The sequence below is a fragment of the Prosopis cineraria genome, unplaced genomic scaffold, assembly GCF_029017545.1.
Source record: "Prosopis cineraria cultivar Desert tree isolate PC_DT_omini unplaced genomic scaffold, ASM2901754v1 PC1, whole genome shotgun sequence".
Taxonomy (NCBI): Eukaryota; Viridiplantae; Streptophyta; class Magnoliopsida; order Fabales; family Fabaceae; genus Prosopis; species Prosopis cineraria.
In genome coordinates this window covers 12,600,678-12,622,769 of record NW_026555332.1, presented here as the reverse complement: position 1 = coordinate 12,622,769, position 22,092 = coordinate 12,600,678, and the positions used below count along the sequence as shown (strand labels likewise).

Here is a 22,092-nt window from a genome sequence, read left to right as displayed (position 1 = left end):
ATATATATTAAATTTTATTAAGGGAAAAAAGATTATAAATAGAAGCTCGAGTAAACTAGATAATTTGTGTCACATGGGGTAAGGAAAATAAGCAAATCTAACTCACAAAGTAGACATGAAAGTAAGAAAGCAGACAACACAGGACTTGAAGCGAGCACCACGGCTGAAGGACAATCGCATTTTTAGCAGTAAAAGAAGCTGATATGATCCCTCCATTAGAGGATATTGCATAGAGAACTGCCATCCCAAGCAACAAAATGTGTCTCCAAGGACACATGCCACTATATATGGACATTGACTAGAAAGCAACCCACGCTAGCACTCCCATCATTTCTTGGTTACCTTCAAGTGAAGAAGCCACTTCTGTGACTATATCAATGGCGGAGCTAGGCATAAGAAAAACTCTTGTCTTCCTCAAATCCACCATTTTTCTTTCATTCATTCTTTTTATTTATTTTTTAGTTCAACCTTGCAAGTGCAACAAGCCAGCGAAAGATATTCAACAAGATTACTTTTAAATCTTAAATATTCTTTCTTCACTGTCTTATTTTGACTAGTCCTTGACTAGTATTTGGAAGAGGATGATGCAAGTTTAGTTTAGTCAAATTATATTTTTTTTTCTATTTTTTAAAATATTAATAAATAATATTAGTATTTAAGTATAGTAAAACTATCGGTTAATATTCATTGGGCTTTGAGTTAAAAAATGAATTTTAGATATAGGCTGAAAAGTAAGATTAAAATAAGTTTGAAGTTTAAAATGTTAAAATAAAGGGTGCAAAGAATAAGAAGAAAAAGATAGAAATTACAAAACATGAAAACTCATATTTCATATGTATGTCATTTTTCCCAAGTACATGCCCCCTTTCTAGCTGCTACATGTAGCTCCGCCCGTGATCATACTTGAACATATTATTGTGCTTGAATGTAGGCTCTGTAACATGCAAAAAGAAAAAAGAAATGCAAAAAAGAAGTATGGGTGAATTCTCAATCTTGGGGATTACCATAATATGTTCACCCCAACTATATATAGTGGAACCTCTTCAGCTTCATGGAATCATCAAAACCAAAGACCTGGCCTGTACGTTTCACTCCATCCACTTCAACCCAGCCAAAGACACCATCACCCCTCACCACCAAGCATTTTGTGCCCCTCCTGTGTATCCAAAAGACCATCAACATCACCATCCTTGCTAATTAATTAGCACAAACACCTTCATTATCCTTAATCTTAGACCTTTTGTTTATTCTATTGTCCAAATCAAGTGATTGATCAACTCTTTGCTTGCATATGGGCCTGACAAAATTTGGTTTATTCACATGGAAGCTTTCGCATCCATGTCCATGCGTTGTGACCAACTTTGACGCAAAACAACCTCTTCTGACAAAACTTTGTCAAAACAATGAGCAGCAAAGACATATTTACTAGAGTAGCCATCATATTTAACACCAGCCAACAAGTTCCTACAACATAAACCAAAACTTGATGTTAAACGTTGGAAGCTTTTTTACAATTTTGTAGTAATATGTTCAATGCTCATATACAAGGACACACTCGTTTCACACTTGTTCCGAAACTAGCAGAACTCCCATATTTTGAAAGAAATTCTTGCATGAATCTGATGCATTACGTAATCTATCCTCCATCCAATAAAATTAAACCAATTAAACAAAATAAAATTTTTTGCGTCATTATTTTTAATCACTTTATTTTTACAATGAAATGTCTATTTAATTTCTTGCATTTTTTTCTTTTTATATTTAATGTTAGAATCAATTTATATTTAATGTCATTTGGATGCCATGTTTTTATTGGATGGAGTATGGATAACATGGTACACTGTGTCCATGCAAGACTTTCTCCATAATTTGACCATTAAGTAATTGAAAACTATTAAAATTGACAGAACTTAAACTAAATTCTAATTAAAAGGAGAATTTGAAAGCACAAACCATGCATGACAATTTGAATGACTCTTATCATCATAACATAAAAAATTTTCCAATACTCTCTCCAATCAGTGCAAGGTCTTGAATCCACACAGGGAAATGATTTATATACAAAAGAGACAAATTCCTTGGCTCTTCCATATCCGCAACATTCCATGGCCGCAGCTTCCTCACCTTCTTGTGCTCCAATGAATTCAAGAGACACGCAAATTTCAGGTGGTTGCTGCTAAGTTATAAAGTATTAATCACATTTCCATGACAAAACACGGGAATATATTACAAAAATGTCATTATTATTCTTGTGGGAATTAAAATTGAATATTTCAAAAAGATTATAATATATATATATATATTTGTAAAATCAAGAGTAGAAGCCTATCTTTAATTAGTCATATCGTTTGGATTTCAATGTCAACATTGGTTTCCATTACATTATTCGGTGGTTACATTTCAATAAATGATAATTTTACTATTATATACCATATTATATTGGTGACACACATAGGTTTTGTAAGGAGCTTTTGTAAGTTGTAACCTCCATAGGTTTTCAATTTTCCAACAGGATATTTCATTTAAATATCAATTTTATTTTGCTGACCAAAATTTTCTATATTATTAACCAAAGTTTTGCTAAGTTAATCCTCCAATTCATGGGTTTTAAATATATTTTAGCTTCTATTATTCATATTCTTATATTTCTATTCTCTTAACAATTCATGGGTTGCAAATGCCTTATTTCCTGCAATTTTTGTGTCCTTGAGTCTATCAAAGGAAGAGTCTGTTTTGTTTTAGGATACATCCACACTTGCAAGCAAAATAATTCTTAAGGATAATGTCATTTGACTTGAATCTGACTATTTTATCTTATAATAAGAGTTATATGTACTTAGTTTTATATACTTAATATATTTCTATCCAATTAAATTATGACAAATGAATTTTAATATATTAATAATATTAATAACAAAAATTTGTTATCAAATAAATAATCTATATAACATCTATATGTCATAATTTGATTGAAAATAAGTACTTTAAGTATATAAGGTGTTGACCTTGGTGAATCAAGCCCAAAATAAGCATATGAAGCTTTATCAAAATAAGGAGAGAGTATAGGTCTTTTATATTTAATAAAGACTGGGACCTTATTTGCAATATTCACGTCTGAAACCCTGGGTGTGTGTGCATGGTTGAAAGCTATAAGGTTCATTCCATTCATTCTCTCAGTTGTGTGAGGACAGAACGAAACTCTCTGCATTTCCCAAAACCAGACTTCCCTGCTCTGCTCTCTTCTCTCTAAATGTGTGTGCATTTGCTGTGAACCCGAACCGAGACTTGGTAGTTTTTCTCTTTATCTTATTCTACGTACAATCTTAAAAACTATTATCTATTGATAATTTATCATCTATCCACCTGAAGTCAGATGGATTGACCAACGTGCTTTATGATGAAGTGTTCTCAAATTCGTATCTCTGACCATTTCAGACTCATAAAGCATATGATTAATTTTGCTGTCATCACGATCAAGTGATGCATTAGGAAAAAACAAAAAATTAACATGGACATATGATCATGTCTTATGAATTGTGTCATGCTTTAATTTTCACACTTTTGCTAAACAATGGGTAGGAAAATTCCAAATCCACACTCGTCATAGTTATATATCGATGAAAAGTTAATTTTAGCCATTTAATTTATTCAAATGACTAAACAAAATAATGGTAAATTACGATTCATGCACTTAACCAATAAAGGTTAGCCTAATAAGCAAGGATACAACTTTACCTCAAGAAAACATGTAAGGAATTTATATTTACTATTTATAAGACATCTTTTTGACTATCATGTTGACATGTTCAACAATATAAAAAATTTTGGGTTTTTTAATGTGTAATTAATGAGAATTTTTAAAAAATGATCTTAATTAAGGGAATAATTAATAAGGTTATCTAATTCAAATATTTCATTAAATAAGAATAAACATGAAAAGAATTTGTAATTTTAAAGATAGTCAACGAATTTATTATTGCAGATGCAATGTAATTAAAAATATTTTATAATACTGAAAAGATGTAGTATGTTTCAATATTTTTATTGATGCGAAACTTAACAATAGATAATTTAAGAATATATACACATAAGAAGATTTTTTTTTTTGGGAACGATATTATATCAGTCAAGGGATTTCAAAATTATAAATTATAATTAATTCATGTATATTGGAGAAGGAGAAGGCATGAGCGAGACATCATCACGTTCTTCAGAAACTACTTTTTTTAGTTGTTGCAATAATCAATCGAAGTCATGTGGGCTCTTCACTATGCTTAAACGGACATGACGGGTTTCCGCGCCAAACAGGTTACCGGCACGTCCGGTAACATTAAATGTCTTGAGAACTTGAAAGCAATCATTACCTTCTTCCCTGTGACACTTCACCCACGCAAAAGCTGTACGGATCAGCAATTAATTAGTTTGGCTGGCTCGAATTGTCAATGCAATTTAGTTATAAAATTCAGGCAAAAAATGGACTATTATGAAATTAAAATCATCTTCAACTTTTCATTGTATTTTTTTAATTAATGTGGTATCAAGAATAGATTTTTTTTTTACAACAAAAGAGATATATAATATTTATTTATATTATAATTGATTATTTGAAACTATCTTTTTTATTATATTTATTATCAATCAAATAATAAATTATAAAATCTATATTCTTGTTGCATTAATTATAATATGCTAATGTAACTTAGTTTTCAAACTTCATGCCATGATAATACAAAGAATGAAAGAATATTTTCAAACTACCAATTTTCTTATCCTTTTTTATTCTATTCTAAATTCAAATTAAAGCATCCCTAATAAATAAAAATAAACAAAAAATGGATCATCTCAATACTTCATCCTCTCTCCATATGCAATATCATCCATATTTAATTGTTCATATAACTTATATTAACCGTGAAAAATCACTTACTCTTGCTTTGAACCAAATATATTTATCTATTTAGTCACCATCAATTAAAAAAAATTAAAAGGTAATTTAGTTCCTAAATTATAAGTTCAAGAACATTTCAGACTGTAAATTTATTTTCTGTGCAATGTTTTTTATCAATTTTTAAAATGGTACATTATAGCTCAAACCATTAATAAAAGTTAACTTTAATCATTAATTAATTAAAAAATAATAGAAAAGAACTAAGAAAATTACAGAAAATGATTCAAAATTACAAACAAGGACCTAAAAAATTATAGAACATTTTCTATAATTTAAGAGTCATACTACTATTTAACCCTTGAAGAAACATTGTGTGTGTGTGTGTGTGTGTGTGAGATCTTGTTTTCAAGAAGATCCAATAAAATTAAGCAAACAAGTAATAATAAATATACAGAAATTATATCAATCAAATGGATAATGAAGAATGTAGATATATTGGGATAGGTATGCAACGGGATCATTTAAAAAAAAAACTCAAAACATCGAAATATGACATTTCTGTTTAACTAGCTAATTAATTAACAAGAGAATTAAAATTACGCACCTGGAGATTGAAGTCTGACTTGCTGGAAAAATGAACAATATTGAGATTCAAGTTGCTGAATGGAAAATCGTTTTGATTGAGACAAAGTTTGACTAATTTTCATCCATCTGCTTCTCATGATGTTGTGTCCAAATTCAATCATTTCTCTTCCATTTACATTATTAAGAACAACTTTTAAAAGCTTTAGAACTCTTAACTGAGTCTCTCTTGCTACGCCAAATATAGTCAAGTTCATGTATGTCAGCATTTTTCTGTAAACAGCCTCATCCTTCACTATCGCCCACCTGATCATCATATATCACAGAGAAATATTAATTAATTTGAATAACAGATGCACAACTTTTCTTTGAATTTGTTTGTTTTGGTATTAAAATAATATTAAAATGGACGTTTAAGATGTTAAACAAAAAAAACGCAGGATGGAAGAGGCACAATGCTCCATAAAAATTTGGTTTTATTGGGAACACCAACATGCACGCATGCAATATACGTACATATTATATGTCTAGTCATTATTTATGATGAATCAATCCATGAAACAATTCCAATTAATCAATAAGATATACATGCGCGCATGTGCGCGCACACACCTATAGACACAGACACACACAACCTTTGAAACTCTTTGAATAAATTTGCAAGTTCATAATTTGAAGCTTACCCAAATCTACTTCCCGCATGACCGGTGAGCTTAGACAAAGTGAAAATCATAACATCCTCATATGCAGGATGTGGGATTGGTGTGAAGTGGGGCCAATAGTGAGAAAGATCATGAACTTTCTTCACTTAAGGTCCTTTGAGAACAGCCTTTCTCAATCTTCCATCTGGATTGTTTGGCAATGTCACAAGTTCTATTAATAAGCATTTACATTTGTAATGTCTTAGTTACTTGTCTGTTTCGTTCAAAGTCCTAACACTATAAATAGGACTAGCTTTGCTGTAAAAGGTAGTTTAGACTTGAAATAAAAATTAGAATTTTTTCTTTTCATTCAGTTTTTATGCCATTTTGATATCAAAGGAGGTCCAAAGAATAAGAGAGTGAGTTACAATTGAGAAAGTACGTTAGAGAAGAGAGAGATTCAATAGAGGAGTCCTTAATGTCTTCGTGTTTTGCAATCTAGTCGTTTGCTCAGGAGGTCTAAAAACGTGGAACAGGAGGTTTTCCGTCATTGGGAAACCATACATGCACCTTCATGCGCCACCGTCGAAAGTCCACACGCCGTCACATGCCAATTGAAGGTAGAAGACGATGACATCATCTGCCACATCATCACTCTGACCAGCCAACGACAGGTTAACCCAATCATTCGTAGCCATGTGTCACTGTCGCCACGTCACTATACCCAGTCAGCCATATTTTCAAAAATTACATTTTTGCCCTAAATATTTTCATAATTCCATATTGACCCCTTAAGTTTTTGAAATTCCATTTTGACCCTTAAGCTTTCCTGAAATTACACTTTGCCCCTTAATTTTACCTAAATTCCATTTTAACCCTTATATTTTCATAAATTGCAGTTTGACCCCTATTCTTCTAGAATCTCTATTTTACCCCTAGACTATCCATAATTCCCATTTTGCCCCTATCCTTTCCAAAAATCCCATTCTACCCCTATATCCTTTCAACGTTTCCATTTGCACCCTAATCTTTTCAATATCCCTAGCCTTAACACCTATCCAAAATGCCTCCAAGACGTAGGCATGTGCACGAGATTGAGATGGAAGAGATGAGACGTAAAATACGAGAGTTGGAAGCCACTGTGGAATTACAGCAAACTCTGTTAAACAATAACAGGGAAAACTTAGAGGGAGATTCGGAAAGCAGTAGTTCATCATCCACTGACAACCACTGCCGTCCACGACAACAACAATTCTGCCCTAATGACATCAAGGTAGACATTCTTGAATTCAAGGAAAGACTCCAGCCAGACGAGTTTGTAGATTGGTTGTAAACTATTGAACCAGTATTTAAATATAAGGAGATTTCAGATGCGCAAAAAGTCAAAATTATTGCCCTCAAACTCAAGAAACATGCTTCTATTTGGTCAAAAAACCTTAGACGGAAGCAAGAACGTGAGGGAAAGCACAAGATTGAGACTTGGGAGAAAATGAAACGCCAACTCACTAGGAAATTTTTGCCGCATCATTACCACTAGGATAATTTTATCCAGCTGTAAAATCTTCAATTGAGATCTTTATTTGTAGAAGAATATGCTAGGAATTTGAAAAACTCATGATGAAGTGTGACATTCAAGAGAAGGAGGAGCAAACAATAGCCCGATACCTTGCAGGCTTAAACACAGATATCAGTTGTCCAGTCCAGCTTCAGCAATATTAGATCTTGAATGATGTCATCCATCTAGCCATGCATGTTGAGAAGCAGAGGCCCAAGAGGTCTACTTTCCAGCCTAAGCATTAGTGCTTAGATGAAGTCTATATACAACTGTAGTCAAAGAAGAACCTTGGCTGCGACGCAACATTTTTCACACTCATTGCATAGCCCAAGGAAAAGTTTGTAATATCATCATTGATAGTGGAAGCTGTGAAAATGTAGTATCTGACTACATGGTGGAGAAATTAAAGTTACCAAGATAAGATCATCTGCAACCTTACAATCTTCACTTGCTCAATAAAGGGAATGAGGTAAAAGTTTTTAAACAATGCCTTTTGACCTTTTCCATTAAGAATCAATATTGTGATGAAGTTTTATGTGATATTATTTCCATGGATGCATGCCACCTTCTCTTAGGGAGGTCATGGCAATATGACTGACATGTTGTGCACAACGGGTGAGCAAACACCTATTCTTTTACAAAAGATGGTGTCAAGTTCACCCTAGCACCTCTACCGCTTAGTGAGATTAGCCAATCTTCAAGGGAATCTAGCGCCTCTAAGCCATTAGTGTCTTTGATGACTAAGTAGGAATTCAAGGTGTTGAAGTTTAAAGCCCAAATGATGAGCTTTATTTTGGTGCTTGAGGTGAACGACGAGTTGGCCAATCTACCAAGAGTTACTTCGTTATTGTTAGAATTTTTAGATATAACATCTAATGAGATATTATCAGGGTTGCCTCCCATACGAGACATACAGCATGCCATTGACTTCATTCTAGGAGCAGTCATTCCTAATAAGCTTGCTTACAGGATGAGTCTCTAGGAACATGCCGAAGTTTAATGACAAGTTGAAGAGTTGTTCAAGAAAGGGTTGGTTCAAGAAAGTATTAGCCCTTGTATTGTATTTGTTCTTCTAGTACCTAAGAAGGATGGGAGCTATGTGTAGTGACTGTCGAGTCGTCGACAAGATTACTATTAAGTATTGGTTTTCGATACCTTGACTCGATGATATGCTAGACCAGTTGCATGGTGCCACTACTTTCTTCAAAATTAAACTTCATAATGGGTATCACTAAATCAAAATTCGGCCAGGAGATGAGTGGAAGACCGCTTTCAAGACCATGGATGGCTTATATGAGTGGAATGTGATGCCTTTTGGATTAACAAATGTCCCTAGCACATTTATACACCTGATGAATCAGGCATTGAGACCTTTCATTAGCAAATTTTTTGTTGTGTACTTGGACAATATTCTTATTTACAGCAAGAATCAAGAAGAACATTTAGATCACTTGTGGCAAGTTTTTGCAAGCCTTACGTGAATAGAAGCTTTATACAAATCTCAAGAAGTGTACCTCTCACCAGTGAAGTTGTGTTCTTGTATTACATTATTACCGCAAAGGGTGTTTGTGTTGATCCAAGCAAAGTTGTAGCCATTGACAGCTTGCCAATTCTAAAATCTATCCAAGAAGTTCGAAACTTCCACAGATTAACTTCATTCTATAAGAGATTCATTCATAATTTTAGCTTTATTGCTACACCACTTACAGATTGCATCAAAGGAGAGAAGTTTCATTGGATAGAGCAAGCTCAGAAAAGCTTTAAGGAGCTTAAGAAGAAGTTGACTGAAGCTCCAATCGTAGCTCTTCCTAATTTTGACCAAGTGTTTGAAGTTAGCTGTGATACTTTTAAGATCAGCATTGGTGCTGTCTTAAGCCAGGAGAACTATCCTATTGCCTTTTTTAGTGTGAAGCTCAATGATGCATGCTTAGATATTCTACCTATGACAAGGAATTTTATGCCATTGTTCGAGCTCTCCAATATTGGAATCATTATCTCTTGAATAAAGAGTTCATACTTTTTTTTGATCATGAGACTTTTAAGTATTTGAATTCCTAGCAGAAGATCAGTCGTAGACATGCTCGTTGGAGTAAAATCTTACAGTCTTATCCATTCCTTATCAAACATAAGGTTGGAACTTTGAACTCTGTACCTGATGCCTTTAGCTGTCGCCATGTGCTGCTTATAACACTGCAAACCAAGGTTATTGGGTTTGACTTTATCAAAGAGTTGTACTAAGATGATCTTGATTTTCGTAGAGTGTAGGAAGCAACTGTAAATCAACCTTTCTACTAGTTCTACAGACACGAGGATTTCTATTTCAAGGTAAAAGCTTATGCATTCCACAGGGTTCTTTGAGAGAAGCCATAATTTAGGAAGTACATGATGGGCGATTAACTGGACATTTTAGACGAGATAAAATAGCTGACTTAGTGAAGGAGAACTTTTACTGGCCTTGACTTGAATGGGATGTCAACAGGCATATACAGAGATGTAGAATTTGTCACTTGGCTAAATCTAAGGGTTAGAATACTGGACTATACATGCCTCTGCCAATTCCAGAAGCACCTTGGGAAGATATAATATAGATTTTGTTCTGAGTTTACCATGGACTCAGAGGCAAAAAGATGTTGTCATGGTAGTTGTGGATCGTTTCTAGAAAATGGCCTATTTCATTTCATGCTAGAAGACCATGATGCTATTCAAGTAGCAGACTTATACTTTAAGGAGATTATGCATCTACATGGCATTCCTAAAACTATTACTTTTGACCGTGATGTGAACTTTCTCAACCACTTTTGGCGGATGCTATAGAACAAGATGGGAACTAAGCTTTAGTTTAGCAGCGCTAGTCATCCAAAGACAGGTGGTCAAACTGAAGCTATAAATAGGATTCTTGGTAATCTTCTTTGTAATTTCGTAGGGAAGAATATAAAGCAGTGGGATCTCATTCTTGCTCAAGTTGAATTTGCTTACAATAATTCTATCAACCAAGCAACTGGGAAGTGTCCATTTGAAGTTATTTATGGCACTCGTCCCCTTAGTCCACTAGACTCAATCCCTTCACTTGATAAGCAGCATTATAGCTCTGATGCTGACTAAAGAGCAAAGGAAATTAAGAAGTTGTATGAGCAAGTCCGTGAGCAAATCCAAAAATAGAATTTGAGATACAAGGCTTAATGTGACAAGCATTGAAGACAGCAAGCTTTTAAGGTAGGAGACTTGGTTTGGACATATCTATGAAAGAAATGATTTCCTAAACAGCCAAATGCCAAGTTGTCCCTAAGAGCTAATAATCCGTTCAAGATAGTGCAAAAGATCAACAATAATGCTTACAAGGTGGAATTACCTGGTTTTTATAGTGCATCTGCCATCTTCAATATTGCTGATCTATCTCCTTACATTGATCATGATGTCAAATTTGACTCGAGGGAGAGTTCTACTGAACTCGAGGAGGATGAAACGGACTGAAACGGATAAAAAAACTGATATATGAGAGTTACAGAAATGAAGCAAAACATTGTTCCGTTTACACATTCATTAAGCCAGCAAAATGTCTAGCATTTACATTTGTAATGTCTTGGTTGCTTGCCTATTTCGTTCATAGTCCTAACACTATAAATAGGACTAGCGTTGCTATAAGAGGTAGTTCAGACTTGAAATAAAAATAAAAATTTTCTCTTTTCATTCGATTTCTGTGCCAAAGATGTGTTCAAACCATCATCTTCTTCCTTCCTCTTTGTACTGTCCCCAGTGAATTTATAACCCTTAGATTTGAAGAACTTAACCTGCTCTTTATAAACCTGATGGAAAAAAAAAATCAATTTGCCTTAACCATTGATGGAAAATAGAATTTGTTTTCTTAAATATATGTATGCCTGTATGCTTATTTACCATTAGCTAGTTTAAAATTTTCTTGTTCTTACATGCTAGGGTTTGTTTTTCTTCATTAAATGTAAGAACAGGCAAGTAGTCTTGGGTTTGGATCTTTCTTTGAAGTGATGAGCATCAATTTGAATCATTCAAATCAAATATGACAGGTCACAACTACAAAAAGACTCTTGTAGTACTCATTTTTCAATTTCATAGCATTTACTAAACGCTACAAGTTCCAGTACTATCTAAAATTATATCAAGAGGCATTACTTCTTGTATTATTTACTAATTTATTTTTAGATTTTTAATAAATTTGCATTTTAATAGAAGATGAATCAAAAATTAAGATAATCCCTTAACTGTCATTCTTTTTAAAAAAATGAATTTATTATTTATAAATTGTAAGTTAAAATTTTAAATGTAAAGAGTCTAAAATGGATTTAAACAGTCCAGATCTCACAAATGTGATGAGCATTGAAGTTAGGCCCTCTAGGTTTTCGTGTTTACCTGGTAATATGGGATGGAAGCAACAACATTTGCAGGCGAGGCCGAAGCCGAATCTTGGCTGGAAAGTGAATGTATTGCTGCATGAAGAAGATGTGTAGCTCCAGCCCCAAATATAATGTACTTTCCTTGTGTTATAGCATTCCCAGTTATGGAATGCACTCTTTCTATGTGTTTCTTTAACTCTTCTGAGATCAGAGACCTATCACTGAACTCGTAGCTCATGCGATGCCACCCTGATATCACTACGGCACTATTTGCTGCATTCTTCACCCAAAACGGCTCTAAAAATGTTGGATCACCACTGTCAAAAAGCAAAAAATTAAAGAACAAAAATGCGAATTATAATTATCAACAAAATTATTAAGACTAAAGTGTAAGTGTGTGTGAGTTGCATATCATGTACAATATAATCTGATATGTGTGTGTGTAAGATAGAATATACTCTGATGATATTCAAATCCAATATAGCCCGCCCCTATGGGTACCTAAGAAATGTGTTGAATTGATCCAATCCCATCGCAACTTTGAATATAGAATTCAAAGGTAAGAAATAGGAAATGGTGAAGACAATTCTTATTTAATATATCTATGTGTGAAAGTGTTATATATGATTAAGAAGCGACTGCGTCTTGCACATATTATACATAAACCTACTATAACTATAGTATACCTTTTTTTGATTCTCATGAATTACCGAATTTGTTGGACTAATTCATAAACGATGAACTAGGGGCATGGAGCCTCTAGTGCTCTATCGTTCTAATGATCCTTATAATGTCCTAAACTCTTAATAGTTTTTTTTTATCTTTTAATAAATAAAAATTAAAAATGCACAATTTTTTTTGAAATCATTAAAAAAATACAAAACTACACCCTTTCATCACTGTAAAATGGCAAAATGTCTTCCATTTTTTTTTTTAAGAATCTAAGGATCAAAATTAATATAGAAAAGGGGGGAAGAAACCCAATTAGAAGGTTAGGCACATAAAGGCCCCAACCTCTATATACAGTACCTCTAAGCAATTATCTACCATTATCAAATAGCTAGCTAGTAAGCCCTTTACACACACACACACACATATTTTCTCTGATCATTATTATAAGACATTTTTAACCGTTTTATGCATCTTAAGAAAGTTAGTTTTTTTTTTCTTGATATCATAAACAAATGATATGTATGTTTATTTTTAGCCTTTGATTTTAAATAATAATACAACTACATTAAATACTTTTATGCTGATCAAGAAATGTAAAATTAAAAAAAGCAGTTTAATTCTTCTTATAAAGTATCCTATATATTGGACTAAAATTATTTTTAAAAGATGTCCTAAAAATAGGATAGAAGGGAGTATATATATAGAGTAGAGAGGGAGGGAGGGAGAGAGGGGGAGAGAGAGAGAGTGTGTGTGTGTGTTCTTGTGAATAAATTGTCCAATTATATATAGTTTGGTACCTATCTGCATCAACAAGGCAATCAGGCAAGAGTTGAGAGCAATCAGATCCACCATAACAAGCGTTGCATTCACAGACAGGCTTGCCATCATCATCATCATGAGCAGGAAGACATCGTCGCTACTGCTTCAGCTTCCTCCATTGCATTTCTTGCTCAGCAGCTCTGTTTCTCCCAGCAGAAGCATGATCGGCTTATTCCCAGAGACGACGACAGATTTAATAACAGTACGAGATTAATTAGAATGAGTGAAGAACAAGTTAATAAACAGCACAATATAATTATGTGCTTGAAGCAGCAGCCGCTGATTTCCACTTTAGCCATCATCATCATCATTGTCTTCAAGTAGATTGTTCTCTCTCACCTTTGATTTAGAGAGTCCAACGTTAATATTTATATTACAACCTTAAAATTAGATAAGGTCGAATGAATGCAGGTTCCAACAAGAAAAGTGGACGTACGTATAGTGGCAATTTGTTTAATATAATATTCCTGCATTTAGTTCAACGCGGTTTGGTAACAAAAGGAGAGGATCGTCCTGAAGTCTTTTTAAAGTGTATAGAGAGAGAGATTGGAGGTATGTGTATGGGAAATTTTCAATAAGCTCCCATGACCCAAATATATTTTCAGTCATGCCCCCAAATTTCTGAAATTTTACTCACATTTAGAAATTGAAATGAAATTAAAGAGATGATTCAAATGACTTTATTATCCTTGAAATGCATGAACAATTCATGTAGGAAAAATAAACAATTAGTATATGAAAAGTGAACAACTAACATATATGAAATGAGAGTTGCAATTTCATAATTGTATACGCTCTTATTGAGAGTTGCAAATTTCACCTACATTATTTATTTATTTTTTATATATTAATTGTTTATTTTTCTTATATGAGTTGTTTATGCACCTAATTTCACTCAGAATAATAAGATCATTTGAACTATCTCTTCAATTTCATTTCAATTTCTTAAATGTGCAGTAAAATTTCAAAGTTTTGAGAGGTGATTGAAATTATGATGGGTCGTCAATGGCGGCTGGCTGATATTTTCTCTATGTGTAATTATTTCCTTATTTTTCTCAAACTGTACAAGTACGTACTTGACAATTAAGAATTCCAGGGAATCTAAACTTGAACTCAAACTTGTCGATCGTTGAATATATTGATTAAGGTAGTAGAAGAGAGATAAAGGAGAGTGATCCGTGAGTCTGTTAACCTTAAAATTTTTAAAATTTACTCGATTTGAAGTGACATGAAGAGACAAACAGTTTGTTTAATTAATCACAATCTGGTTGAGATTTTTTAATATAGAAATTATTAATAAAAAATCCACCAAAAAGAAATTATTAATAATAAATAAATAAAATTCGATTTTAAAATGCACATGAGCACGAAAAATTTGGTCGATCTATATTTAATATACATATATATATATATATATATATATCTGTGTCCAGCCAATTTAAACTAGCACTAGGTTTATGGTACATTGGCATATGCACTGCATGCTATGGTGGTATTTAAGATCACAATTTTTTCTAACTTTTCTGTTCTTTAATTTGAATACTTAGTTAAGGTATTAATGAAGCAGAATGATCTGAAGGTTAGTAATTTTGACATATTCATGAAGCATTTTAGGCAAAGAAATATCAATTGTTCTTAAAATTTCATAAAATGTCTTTCATATCGAAAAAAAAATTCAAAAAAAATCCTATATTTGAAATAATGGAAGGAGTGTTTATTATGAGAAACCAGACAAAGTAATAAAGCAACCAGAAATTAAAATCCTATGGTAAAAATACCATGTGCGTGTGTGTAAGTTTGAGTGTGTGTGTTATAAACCTCAGAAACAATTGACTGTCTCGTAGTCCATAATCCTATATTAGTTACGAACCTCATAAAGTCATTTCCTTAGTTAATTCATTAACCAAGACCATGAGTATATATTTATGGTCATATTCATTAAAGTCAGAAAATGAGTAGTCAATTATCAATATGGTGATGTATAAATGCAAAAATCTATACATTAACTAATGCATACTACATATGTGTGTGTGTGCTAATTGTTAACATAGGGATATGGGACTGTTTGGATGGTTCTATGAACCCACATCCCTATTTTTTTGATGTTACTTCTAGTTTTTTGGACTTTCACGTTAGTGGTAGCATTTTTTGATTCTAGTTCTATTCTAAGGCTTAAGATGGTCTAAGTGATGTCGTTTCTTTTCTTTCTTTGCGCTATTTTGTATTGGGTTTAGGTTTTTGTTATCATGTTGTTTCTCTTATTTGTATTTTGTTCATTGTAGCTTGTTTGACTCTGTAAACCCTACTATTGCCAATGATATTTCATGTTTCTAGCCAATATATATATATATATATATATTCATCAGCACATTTAGTTATATAAAGTATGGATTTGTTGTGGAAAGCATAATTCAAGAAGGTTTTGGCAGAAGAGATCAATGTGAAGTGTTAAAAATGAACAACAAATTATATTATTCTATTGCTCACATTTTGCACAATGCGAGCATCCCTAAATAAATTAATTAGCAAAAAGGAAAAATTTAAAATATTTTTTTTTACAAAGAAAAATGTTTAGTCTAAAGATTCCTTGGAAAGGTTATATACTACTACTACTACTATTATTATTATTCCATATTGATGTAAATTCTAAAATATTAGGAGGTCATTGCTTGTTACACGTCAGATCGATTCGTGGTTAAATTTAAAAAGGCTGTCGTGCGTGTTTCATTTATCTGAAAATTGTCTTCTATCACAAGTTGCTATATAAATTTAAAATATCTACTTAGTCAAAACCAGCTCAAAATTAATTCATAACAAATTTTATGTTATTTTATTTATTGATTTACGCGGATGGACATGTACAATCTGAAATAGAAACAACAGGAATAGTTAAATTAGGGTTACTGGTAGAGGGACCACTTCAATTACCCATTGGGATTGGCAAAACCCATTTGGAATATTTTTTTTTTCTTTACCGTAATTGTTTAATAAAAATAAATTATAAAAATACACAATAATTAACAATTGAAATATTTCTTCTAATTGATTTCAATTTTCCAATTTTATATTATCTGCAGATTGATCAACTTATGGTTGGGTCAACTTATTCTGATTGCAAGTGGAAACAAGGTAGGAAAGAAATAAGAACCATGGCAGGGTAATTTTGTCTGTTTATCTAAACCATATAAAAAACTGTATTAGTCATAAAACCTTAAACAATGCAGCTTACCTAATTAACAATCCATTCAAAACATATATCACACAATTAAGTATAGGTAGCACTTGGATTGATGGATCTTGATTTGAATTTTAGATTTGAAATCTTGTCTTTCAAATATCACATTTAAAATTTGTGTATTTAAAATCTTTTGTTTGGGTAATTGAAAATATTTCAAGTGAAGAGAAGAAGTAAACTGAGATTCAAAATGAAAAAAAAATAGAAATGATGAGTTTAATTTCTATTTTAATGGACAAAAGATGATAAAAGATACAAGAGTTATCAAGGTATATTGATAGTAAAAATGCAAAGAAAACAAAATGTTTGAAATGATTAGAATTTCAAATAATTAGGATATAGAGGGAATTTAAAATATAAATGAATTATAATTTGAAATGAATTTGAATTTAAAATGAATCCAAATTTATAATTTTTTGTGTATCTAGATGAGGTCTAAATCCAAATCCACAATAAGCACACCACAAATCAAGTCTTCACTATTAACAAAAATATGATTATACAAAAAGGGGTTTTAGTGAATGCAACACCATATTTGTCTTTATAATTTGATAATATAATTGTTTCTTATTAAATTAAATTAAATTCTTAAATATTATCAATGTGTGTGTGCTTAACATATCTTACCGAGAGGCATTTGGTTCAATTATTCAAAAATATTGAATCAATTTATTTTGAGATACAGTCCTGTGTTTGACTCAGGATATACATCTTTATTAAATAAAAATGTCAAAGACATCCTCTTGGTACTCTCCAGGTTTCCTATCAGGTGATTGAATTAAAAAAAATATGTCTCAATTTAACATATCATTCTATTTGTAGATCATAAATAATATGTCTCAATTTAAACTCCATATGAAAATGTGTCTTTATATTCTTATCATGTAGCTGCTTCTTTGGCTACCTGATTTGTTACCAGGTTTTACATAATCTATAATATGTCTTTATATGATACCATGAATGTTCTGAAGAGTTAATATATCAATTAATTATTGTTGATATCAACATAAAATATATGGAAAGTAACTTTTGTTTTTTTTGTTTTAACTTTAAGCGGTACCAAGCCCTGAGATATTGTTTGGGAGATTTGTTTTTTAAGGGATGGAATGGAGTAGAATGACTGAAAATTTTATACCATTGTTTGGAAGAGTTTTTTAAAAGAGACTGGAATGATTTGGAATGGCCTATTCAAACATCCTAAGCTTTTTTTTTTTTTTTACTGATGGAATTGCCTAATGTAAATAATATTATTATAAAATTATTCTCATCTTTCTTACCCTAATACTGAAAAAAAATAATTATATCTAATTTAAATATATTAATTTTATAAAAAAATTTAAATAATTATTAAATAAAATTGTTCATTCCTTCATAAAACTTTCAAATGATGGAATGTTTCATCTCACTCCATCCCATCCCACTCCTCCCCCATTCCATTTCATTAATGACCACTCATTTCTATTCAATCATATACTCTTTAACATATCCTAGCTAATCTATTTATATATATAGATAAATACATTGATCTTTGAGAGTAAAAGAGGGTGTGTGCGCATCAAGACATTTATAACTTTTTTCTAGATGGTCTTGTTGTACGATATTCTTTTTTAAGTTACAAAATTTTTTTGGCCAAAAGTTATAAAAAGTTTAATTTAAAAGTTTAACACGGATTCTTATATAATTGTAGATGTATTTTTAATAAAAAATATTTTTCAAAATTTACTGCCTCCATTCTTTTTATTAATCACATTCTAGAAGTTTTTTTGTTTTTGGTATTTTACATATGTCACTTTGCCTTGTTTCCTTAACTTTTGATGTACAATTTCAAAACTACCCTTCAGCAAATTCTAAAAAAAAAAGTGTACTATTTTAATTCCCAAAAAAACTCTTTCTGCATTTCAGATAACTCTTTTTTATTTATTTTTAATATAATTTTTTTTAAAAATATTTATAAAAAAGACCAAAGGGAATAGTTGTTGTGTATTTGTGTGTGAGCAAGTGTGCCAAAGATATAAGATACTCTCTCTGTTCTAAATTATAAGATAATTTTAGAAGTATTTTTTTGTCACAAAATATAAGATAATTTGATAAAAATAAAATTTTATTAATAATATTTTTACAATATTACCTTCTAATGAGATAATTGAAATGATTGTTTTGTAATGATTAAGTTAGTCTAAAGATATATTTAATGAAAGACATTTTTTAAAATTTATATTTTTATTTTGAAAAAATAAATTTATAAAGTATTATTATTGAGGTTTTCGATGTGCATAATTTTATTTTAAATTATTTTATAATTTGGGATGCATGAAGTATTTTATACTGACTCCAAATTTTGTTGATGTAAATTACATAGTCAACTTAAAAATAGAAGGGAATCCCTTACTGTTGGAAGTATATAATGATGATAATATAATCTATTGATCGATAAAGCAATTTAAAAATTATTATTCTCGTTTTAATTAATCATATAAAAATAATTTCCTATCATCACATGTTGCAATGTAAAAACCGCATTCTTATCGACCTTCTGAACATGTATAGTCATGTACTGAAGAATTTAAATCTAAATTAGTTGAAAGGGACTGAAAATTAATTTAAGGGGTCATATAATTTTTTTTTTCTTCATTTTTGATACCATGTGCCTACGACTGAGTCTCTCGTAAAACCTGACGTCATATTGAAATCTTTTATATATAATCATGTCAAGCCATTTAGGGGGGAGGAGTGGGGAATTTCAACTAATTAAAGAACACATGATATTTTTTATATATATAAAAAAGATAAATCAACTTTTAATCCCTCATGTTTTGAGGTTCTATTATTAATTTGGTCCCTTAACTTTAGTTTCTATCATTTGAATCATTAATGTTTACTTTAGTTATCAAGTTACTTTAAGTTTTGCTAGACAAAATAATCTTTAAAAAGCTGATGTGAAAATTAGATTTCTAATGTGAAATATACATATGAATTAAATAAAACACATCAGTTAAATTTGGTAAGTGCTAATTACTTATCTGGTATTTATTTAATTATATTATTTTTATTATATTCTTATTGCTATTGTGGATTTCTAATAAGTAATTAGAACTTGACAGATTTGGTTAATCTATTTTATTTAATTCACATATATATTTCATGTTAGCGATCTAATTTTCACATCAGCTTTTTTTAGGGCCATTTTGTTTGGTGGAGGGTATCTTCATTTCTTTCTTTCCATTTTCCTCTACTTCCCCCATCTCAACCATTCATTAATTTTATAATTTAAAAAAATTATTTAATAAAATAATATGAATGGTTGAGAAGGGAAACTGAAGAAAATAGAGAGAGAAAAATGGATAGGCTCCTCTCCCCATTTTGTCTTACAAAATGTAAAGGAGTGACTTGATAACTTAAACAAATATTAAATATTCAAATGATAGAAATTAAAGTTAAGGGATTGATTTGATAGAACTTTTGAATATAGTGACTAAAAGTTGGTTTGTCCAAAAAAAAATTCGATACGTATATACTTCCTCCATTTTTATTTGTTAGAGGACAATAACTAAATCATACAATTTAAAAAAATTAGTTAACTATATTAATTGTGATTGAAAATAAAATAATTAGACTACAATACCCTTCATTAATTGTGTTAATCAAGCCTTCATTAATTATCTCTTATAACTATGAATGATAAAATTATGAAGGATAATTTAAAAAGTTTACAATAAATGCTTAGTAAAAAATGTAATTTTCTTATATAAAAACTAAGTTGAAAATAATAGTTTCTTTTACATATAGAAATGGAGGGAGTAGCTTTTTTCCAAGCTTCGTAGAATGTGGTTGAGAGTCCGACTTGATAAGATGCTTCCATTGCAATGAGAGAGACAAACATGAAAAAAAATTCAAATAATTAATAATGGCAATATATTAATGAATTGATTAATGTTGCTTTACATTATTGATTAATTTAAGTTGACCTTGATTAAGTATTTCTTAAACCTGTTATTGAAATGCAACATGGGCATTATAGTTGGCGTCGATGCATGCACCATATGGAACATAACCATTCTTAAAAAGAGGCTTTTTAACTTATACAAAATTATATTTGAGAAATAAACCGCATTATAAAAAGCGTGATAATTCTCTTAAAGTCAGATTTTTTTTCCCTCAAGGAAACATTATTAAAAAGGGCCTCGTAACTACAATATTATTGTTATATGTAATTAAGCACAAAATTGATGCAGAATGGGAGAAGGAAAAGGGACAAAGAAGAGAGCGTAGAACTCCGAGAGAGATCAGATGAGGCATAAATTCACTAACAATCTTATTCAATATCAAAAGTTAACAAAGCAAATGTATTAAAAAGTATTTATAGACATTAAGCCTAACTCTATTAGTTAATGTGAGAATATTTTAAAAACAAGAAAATACAAGTTATTATCTAGTGCTGAAAAGTATTGGTTTATGGAGTGTTCAAAATGCACAGTCATGTCACAGAATATTCATAGTTAAAAGAACGTGAATATGGTTTTTATGTGTTTCCTGGAGTTAATAACTAGTAAAAAATAAGTTATGTAGATATTTACATGTGCACTGGATTAAGACATTTTTTTTGTAACTGTTTATTAATTTTTTACTTAATTCTATTTAATCTAGGTACAAAAATATTCTAAAATCCTTCATATCTTATTTTATTTTCTCAAACATGACTGAAGAAGAAACCTTCCTATTTATCTCTTCTCTTTTATTATTAATTCATGCACGAGTGGCCTCTGTATATTTTATAATATTTATGCTAGAGTGGTCCCTTTTGTTTTGGGGAGGGAAAAAAATTAAATTAAAGTAGTAATTAAGCATATAGATCTGGCGTGGAATATTTCTCATTTTTTTGGACTGTATATTTGCATTTTTTAAGTTGAAATATTACTTAGTTTTTAAATTGATAGTTGTAAAATTAATATTATTTGTTAAACAGTGATTAAATCAATTAGAAGGGATTCAATTTCTTCAAATTAAGGTCACATGTTTTTGGACCTTACGAAATTGAAGAGAAAATATATAAAAAGAATTTAGCCCAACAATATAATCCCAGATAACTTAAAAAGTAACCAAATTAATCTTAAATCTTCATCAATACAATTCTTCCACATATGTACATATTAAACCATTGGATTTTTTTTTTTTATACACTCGACAAAAGCAAAGACCTAACAAACAAGTACAACCCATCCTAACAAGGCTTAAGATTTCAAAACAAAAGAAAACAACAGAAACAAAAGTAAAAGTCATCTCCTTGCAAACCAAAAGCACGCAAAGATGCAACAGTCAGTCCTGCAAGTGCTATT

The 22,092-nt window shown here is 31.0% G+C and overlaps 1 pseudogene; it reads right to left on the bottom strand.

The window, feature by feature from the left end:
• Positions 1 to 912: 912 nt before the first annotated feature.
• Positions 913 to 19,310, bottom strand: LOC129316100 (tryptophan aminotransferase-related protein 4-like; annotated as a pseudogene).
• Between the last annotated feature and the right edge of the window lie 2,782 nt (positions 19,311 to 22,092).